Source organism: Lactuca virosa, chromosome 5, assembly GCF_052849685.1.
Source record: "Lactuca virosa cultivar CGN04683 chromosome 5, Lactuca_virosa_CGN04683_v6, whole genome shotgun sequence".
NCBI lineage: Eukaryota > Viridiplantae > Streptophyta > Magnoliopsida > Asterales > Asteraceae > Lactuca > Lactuca virosa.
Window position 1 is genome coordinate 341,796,462 of NC_136430.1, and position 8,349 is coordinate 341,804,810.

At 31.8% G+C, this 8,349-nt stretch overlaps 1 pseudogene; it reads right to left on the reverse strand.

Moving 5' to 3' along the window:
- Positions 1 to 2,003: 2,003 nt before the first annotated feature.
- On the reverse strand, positions 2,004 to 3,085 carry LOC145115934 (nuclear transcription factor Y subunit B-3 pseudogene; annotated as a pseudogene).
- Positions 3,086 to 8,349: the final 5,264 nt, after the last annotated feature.

The following is an 8,349-nucleotide window of genomic DNA, read 5'->3' on the forward strand; positions in this document are numbered from 1 at the left end:
TAAGAATCCACAAAAGAAATGTACCTACAAAGGGATATTGACCCAATAAACCTATTCTCTAAGAAATTATGTCAGTATTAAATAATGACCATTTAAAATAGAACTTCAATTACTAACCATGATTTCAAAAGTTGAGATATTCTAACAATATTCTTATTTTCGAAAAAAAATCTTGTTTTCTTCTGATTTTTTCTCAGTCGTATTCTTTCCAATCATCATTTTTTTAAACCGAAGATCGATTGTTTTTCTCCTTTTTACTCATTATGGTATGATTTTAATATATTTCTAACATACGTAGATAGTTTGAAACTCAAGAACAAATTAGAAAATCGTAAACAAGTTTGAAACTCAATGCAAAAATAAAAATAAACGAGTTTGAAATTGTCAAACTATATATAGATTTTCGAATATACTGAAAAAAAAAACTAAAAGTTTGAATTATTATTCTTTTAAATTTGTTTTTGTTAGAAATTATTTTTAAAAAACTACAATTTTTCAGAATTCATATTTAATTATAAAAAACTAATCAAAATCAAACATCTAATTAATGTTAAGACATGAGTTGAAAAAATCGGAATGAGGCAATCAGTGCGACCTTTTACAATCCAACTAGTTTGAGAACTCAAAATTAATGTCGATCGTTTCATAGATGATTGAAGCGTAAAAAACTGATGCATCAGTGGTGGTAATTTCTCAAACGATTGAGCAAAGCGGTCAAACCGAATTGAACCCCCAATGGGATTGCGATTATGTCCCTCTTACTTTTTTATTTTTCCGATTTTTAATTGTCCATCTTGTCAATTGATTTGCTAATCCATTTCTGCCCCAGTTCCGATTTCTCATTCTGAAGTTCTACAAGTTCTAAATACTGATTTTTAGATATATGAAGTTCTAAAGTTCAATTGTCAACTGAAATTGATTTCTCGATCTCTATGACTTTATTATCTCATCTCCGAGTTTGAACTAATATGTTAATCATTCAATTTTTATTCTCTTATCATTTAAGTTTTTCAAGTTAGATTAGTTTTGAAAAAGAATGAAAGTTGTCGAATATACCGATGCAATATGGGAAAGACCCCATAAGATAATATGTGTGGATTCTTTGTGAAGTTTAGTTTTATTTCAACTTAGATTTTATAAGTATATAGGTATGTATAGTTTCATTATAGTTGTTATTATTATTATTATTATTATTATTATTATTATTGAATGATCACTTGCTCAAAAAATTAACTTTTATTAGTTAGAAATGTATTAAAGGGTGAGTAAAGAAAGTTTCAAATTTGGTATGATTCAAGATTTTGTGTTATAGGTATTGTTATTTATATCATTTTATGGAGTATAAATTGCAATTCAATTTGAGTATTCAAAATTGGTTATATGATTATGTTTTTGTTTTACTAATAGGGACGACATGAAATAGTGTTTATGATTAGATTGCTCAAGTTGTTGGGAAACATTATTTGTCCAAACTACATGTATACAAAAGTTAATAATTTGTACGACCAAGATCCTAAAAGCTTGAGACATGTTTGTGAATGAGTGGGGTAAAACATTGAATAGATGTATAAAAGATTGCAATGAGATCCAATAGGCTCCGTTTCAATTGTATAGGTATATTATTAAACCTTGTTATACTTCATTTTTATTTATTTAACTAGTATTTATGTATTTTAAAGGGGTTTATATTTGTTTTGCATCGGATCTTAAATCGGTTTGAACCGGGCATGGAAAAACAGCTCAATCAACCATACAAAACGCATATTTTCAAGATTTTTTTTACCCACATGTATTCATGGATTGTATTATTCTTTTGCTTTTTTCTTCATTAAGAGAAAGCATGTTATAGCAGTTTACAAAATAATTGACCATACCATTTATTGCATTTATAGTTTCCAAAATTACAAGGTCTGTTAAAAAATTAAAATGTTACACTATTATTTCATGTCTAAAAAGTATTTAAAAGATTAAAAATAAAATTTATAAATCATTGTCATCTATAGTTTACAATAAATACAATTATATTTTATTGCTACACAATAGATAGTTACATACAACAAGTTCTCGATTTCCAATCTATATTCAAAATTAAAATAAAAAAACAGTCGTAAACTGAATTTAATATTACAAATGAAAAATACAAAACCTAATACCAAGCTTAAAAATTCACATGTCAATAATTAATCAGAAAAATAACCCAATTAGCAAAAAGTAATAAAAAAAAAGTGGGAAATTATTTTTTTTCTTTTCGCTTTCTTTTTAATTTTCTTTTGCTTTTTATTTAATTTAATTTTTCATAACTAACCCACTTTACCGACCTGGCTTCAAAGAGGAAGCGCCACCGCCCCTGCCAATGCTGCCCGATCTGCCCAGGCTACCCGTTGGACTACCCACTCCAACGCCCATACCCATACCCATACCCGTTTGTTGATACTGACCCGAATTGTACATTTGATGATACCCTGTCCCTCCGTACATCCCGTTATATCCACCGGAATTAACTCCTCCGCCACTACCTCCGCCGCCTACTGCAGCATCAACACCTCCTCCAGATGAACCGTCCTTCTCCCCTGGCCTTCCCATCGTCGTCTTCTCCCCTTCCAATTCCCTGTACTTCGCTAAGTACACCTTCAGAGGCTCAACGTACTCCTCAAACCCTAACGTCGTCATCGCCCATAGCAAATCGTCGCCGTTAATCGTCTTCCTCTTCTCCCTCTGGCACTTATCCGACGCCTCGCCGGTTATGAAGCTGATGAACTCCGACACGCACTCCTGCACTGTCTCCTTCGCATCCTTGGAGATCTTTGCGTTCGCCGGCAGCGCCTTCTTCATGATCCGACTCACGTTAGCAATCGGAAGAAACCTGTCTTGCTCTCTCGCCGACAAATCACCGCCCGCGTTGTGTCCTCCAGATTCGTTATCCGAGTCCGCCATAGCCGTTGAATTATTCGAATTAATTTGGCGCGAAGTAGATCTCCGGCTCTAGAAGAGACAGAGACTGCCGGAGCTCCGGGGATGTTGGGGGTGCAGGCGAAAGTGTGGAGAATTTGAGAGCTGCGGAAACGAGTACAGCGGTCCGTTGGATCGAGGGTGTAATAACGCATCAACGGCGACACGTGGATGAATTGTAGCCGTTTGTTTATTGATAAGAAACTGGTTACGTGGCATGGATAATAGACGACGGATGTAGATGTAGGGTGGAAACAATTTAGACGGCTGGATGACGAGGCATGATTTTTGTTTGACCTTTTTGCTAAAAATTGATGCAAGTTGGATAAAAGTTGCACGAGACAATTTATTTCCCTTTTTATAAAAACAAAAACAAAAATAATAAAAATATAAAACATGATTTTTTTTTTAACCGGTAAATACAAATATATAAAATCTACTCATAATCTAACACCTAACACCATCTATGTTTTGAAATTGGAAACTGTATTTTTTATTTATCAAATATTTGAAAAAAAAATAGTTAGTAGATTTAAATGTGTAAAATTAATTAAACATAAATGGTTAAAACGTTGAAAAACTACTTAAAACAGCTTTTAAATTCAGGGGTTTTTTTTTTCCAAAAATAAGAGTAAAAAACTCACGGTATCAAACAAAATTTTTCCTTTTTAATTTTCTTAAAATTTAAAAGCTAAAAATTCTTAAATTTTTTGTGCAAAACACGAACATGTAATATTCGTTTGTTGTATCAAGATGCATACGATTTTGTCATTACATATACAAAAAGTCTAAAATGTTCTTTGATTAAATGTAAAGTGTACTTGAAGGTTGGTTTTCAATTTGGTAATGGATGTATCTAATTTCATGTGCTTCTTACTACACGAATGTCTTTTTTTTTTTTTCGTTTTTCAATTAAAGTTATGCCTAATTTTGGCAATTTATTGGTCATTGTCGTATCTAGACATTCTACCAATCTTCTAACTAGTTTAAGGTTTATTTGGATTTAGATTTGATATTGATTGATTATTTTTAGATTGATGGGAAAAATCATATCATAAAATTCAACAAAAACTTCTTCTCTTTGCTTTAAGTTAGACGCTTTTCTAAAAATAGACAGTATTTTGGACGTTCGTCTTACAATATTTTTAATTTTATGTTATAAATGTGTATTCACATCTGTATACATTATTCTCTGTATATATTTAATGGGTTGAATTGCAATTATTGAAAGAGTGGAAATTGCATAGCATGTGGACCTCCATTTAATGGGAATTTTGGCGACCTTTTTGGTATTGGAGCAAAGATATAGGGGACGTGATAATAACACAAGGGTCCATTTTATAAGTGTTTTAACGGGTATCCGGTGCTTTAATTATATATTCTACCCTTCCCTTTTAAGATTCTTTTCATTTTGTATAAATTACACATAAAAATATATTTTTAACGGATTCGGAAAACAATACTTCAAATCAATAATTAAAAAAATTATGTTACATATTTATAAAATATTATTTAAACAATTCTTATTGGTGATTTCAACGGTTCTAGGCTAACGAAATCCGAATAAGAGAACACACAAAAAAACACCCAAAAAAAAAAAAAAAAAAAAGTTAAGACAAAAATAGCCGATCTCATACAACCGAAGTCGCACAAATGCATTTTTGGTTGCTTTAATTTGGATTTTATATTTAAGTATTTAGCACATCTATCAGATATAGATATTAGTTCTCTTATTATTTTTAAAATAAAAATATTTTTTTTTATTGTGATATATATATATATATATATATATATATATATATATATATATATATATATATATATATATATATATAGAAAAGTTCAATAGAGAACCATAATTATTGGTTCTTCAAGGAACCAAATCTTTTTTTTAATTTCTAGAGCTTATTCTTTATCGAAAAAAAATCTAAAAATATTTAAATTCATATATTAACATTGTGAATGTGAAAAATATTTTTCGAATTCACCGTGTGAATCCGAATTCACATTGTGAATTTTCAAAGATTCACATTGTGAATTTGACGTAAAAAAAAATCGTATTTGATATCATTGGAAAAAGGATAAAAAGTTATGAATTTCTGTATTTTTAGTTTTTTTTTTTGATAAAAAATAAGTTCTAAAAGTTGAAAAAAAGATTGCTTCCTTGGTTCCTTGGTTAATTATGGTTCTCTATTGAACCTCACTCTCTCTCTCTCTCTCTATATATATATATATATATATATATATATATATATATATAAGCGTTCAATCAAGAAAATTTGTTAATGCGAAAATATTTGAGAACAAATTTGGACCACATAATTTTTTTAAATTAAAATCATCAAATAATATTAATATAAATAAAAAATAAGTAAAAAAAAATAAAAAACTTACTAACCAACACCACTCACCACCCAAACAACATCATCCATCACCACCACCTGTCATCGCCACCCACCTCCACCACCCATCACCACCACCCCCACCTACCACCCACGAAAACCACCACCCAACACCATCCCCACCATTCGCCACCGCCAACCACGACCACCATCCACCACCACCACCCATCACTACCACCCGCCACCACCAACCCCACCCACCACCATCACCACCACCACCACCCATCACTACCACCCACCCACCACCCATCACCACCACCCGCCTCCACCTTCCATCACCATCACCCACCACCATCACCCATCACCACCGCCACCATCACCCCCACTCACCACCCACCAAAACCACCACCCACCACCACCATCACCACCACCCCCACCACCCACCCACTTCCACAACCTATCACCCACAATTATGACCACCACCCACCACCATCACCCATCACTACCACCCGTCTCCACCACACATCACCACCACCCACTACAACAACCCCACCCACCACCCACTAAGAGAACCACCACCTACCATCATCACTACCGACCACCACCCATCACCACTACCCACCTCCACCACCCATCATCACCATCCTACCGATCACCCACCAAAACCAACATACACCACCACCATCACCAACCATCACCACTACCCGTCACCGCCACCCACCACCCACTTTAATCACCATCCCTACCACCACCCACCACCCTAGATGTCTCCCCCACCACCCTTCACCTCCACCACCAAATATCATTACACACTACCACCAATACCATCCCATTACCCACCACCACCACTACTTACCACCTAATAACACCCACCAAACACCACAATCATTTATCACTTATTACATCCCACTAAACACCACCACCGTCCATCACTACACCCCACAACTCACCACCACCACCACCACCCCTATCCTATAACCTACCACCACCACCCACAATCCACCATGTTATTATATGTATGTAATCACATATGATTTGTATGGGCAATTAAATGAATCTTATGCACACTAATCATATGTGATTAAATACATACAGTCACATATGATTCATTATATGAGAATAACTATTGAACAAAAAACACGAAAACGAATCTTATCCATGTTAATCATATGTGATTATATACACGAGAACACCTATTGAATCAAGAACATGAAAACAAATCTTTTTTCACATAAATCATATGTGATTAAAAACATATAATCACATGTGATTAAATACACGAGACCAACTATTGAACTAAAAACACAAAAATGAATATTGTCCACATAAATCATATATGATTAAATACATATAATAACATGTGATTATATGTACCTACTCATGTATATAATCATATGTGATTATATGTATCAAATCACATATGATTTATATTGATAATATTCGTTTTCGCATTTTTTATTCAATATTTTATCTCACGTATTTAATCATATGTGATTGTATGTATTTAATCACATATGATTAATGTGGAAAAAGAAAAACTATTGAATCGGAAACACGAAAATGAATCTTGTGTACATAAATCATATGTGACTAAATGTAAAAGAACAACTATTTAACGATATTCTGAAAGCGAATATTGTCCATATAAATCATATCTAGTTAGATACATATAATATCATGTAATTAAATACAAAAGAACAACAACTGAATCGAGAACGCGAAAATATTTTCCATATAAAGTCTATGTGATTAGATACACATAATCACATGTGATTATATGTATTTAATCACATATGATATATGTGGACAATATTTATATTTGTGTTCTCGATTCAATAGTTGTTCTCGTGTATATAATCATATGTAATTATATGTATCTAATCACATATGATTTATAGTGACATCATTCTTTTTTGTCCATATAAATCAGATGTGATTAGATACATATAATCACATTTGATTAGATGTATTTAATCACATATGATTAAAGTTGACAAAGAACAATTACTAAATCGAGAATGTGATAATGAATCTTATCCACATAAATCATATGTGATTAGATACATATAATCACATGTGATTATATGTATTTAATCATATATGATTTATGTAGATAATATTTATTTTTGCGGTTTCGATTGAATAATTGGTTTTGTGTATTTAATCACATGTAATTATATTTATATATAATCACATATGATTTGAGGTGGACAAAATTTATTTTTGCCTTCTCGATTCAATAGTTGTGCTCATGTACTTAATCACATTTGATTATACATATAATCACATGTGATAAAGTACATGAGAACAACTATTGAACCGACAAAGCGAAAATGAATTGTGTCCACATAAATCATATGTGATTAGATCCAAATAATCACATGTGATTAGATGTATTTAATCACATATGTTGAATGCGGATAAAGATTTGTTTTCGCGTTCTTGATTCAATGTTTGTTATCGTGTATATAATCACATGTGGTTATATGTATCTAATCACATATGATTAGATACGCAAAAATGAATCTTAGCCACATAAATCATATGTGATTAGATACATATAATCATATGTGATTATATGTATCTAATCACATATGATTTATGTAGACAATATTCATTTTCGTGTTCTTGATTCAATAATTGTTCTCGTGTATTTAATCACATGTGATTATACGTATCTAATCACATATGATTTATGTGAATAAGATTCAAATTCGCGTTCTCAATTCAAAAGTTGTTATCATGTATTTAATCATATGTCATTTTATGTATTTAATCACATAGGATTAATATGGACAAAGAACAACTATTGAATCGAAAACATAAAAATGAATTTTGTACATATAATCATATGTCATTTTATGTATTTAATCACATGTGATTTAATACACGAGAACAATTAACAAATCGAGAACGAGAAAATGAATCTTATTTGCTTGTCTCACTAGAGAACAAACTACATTCTGCCTTTCCTTGTTCACTCTACCGGATTAGGGTATCCGTGAACAATAACATAAAAAAAGTAATGCCTAAATAATAGGAGAGTTAGTGTATCTCA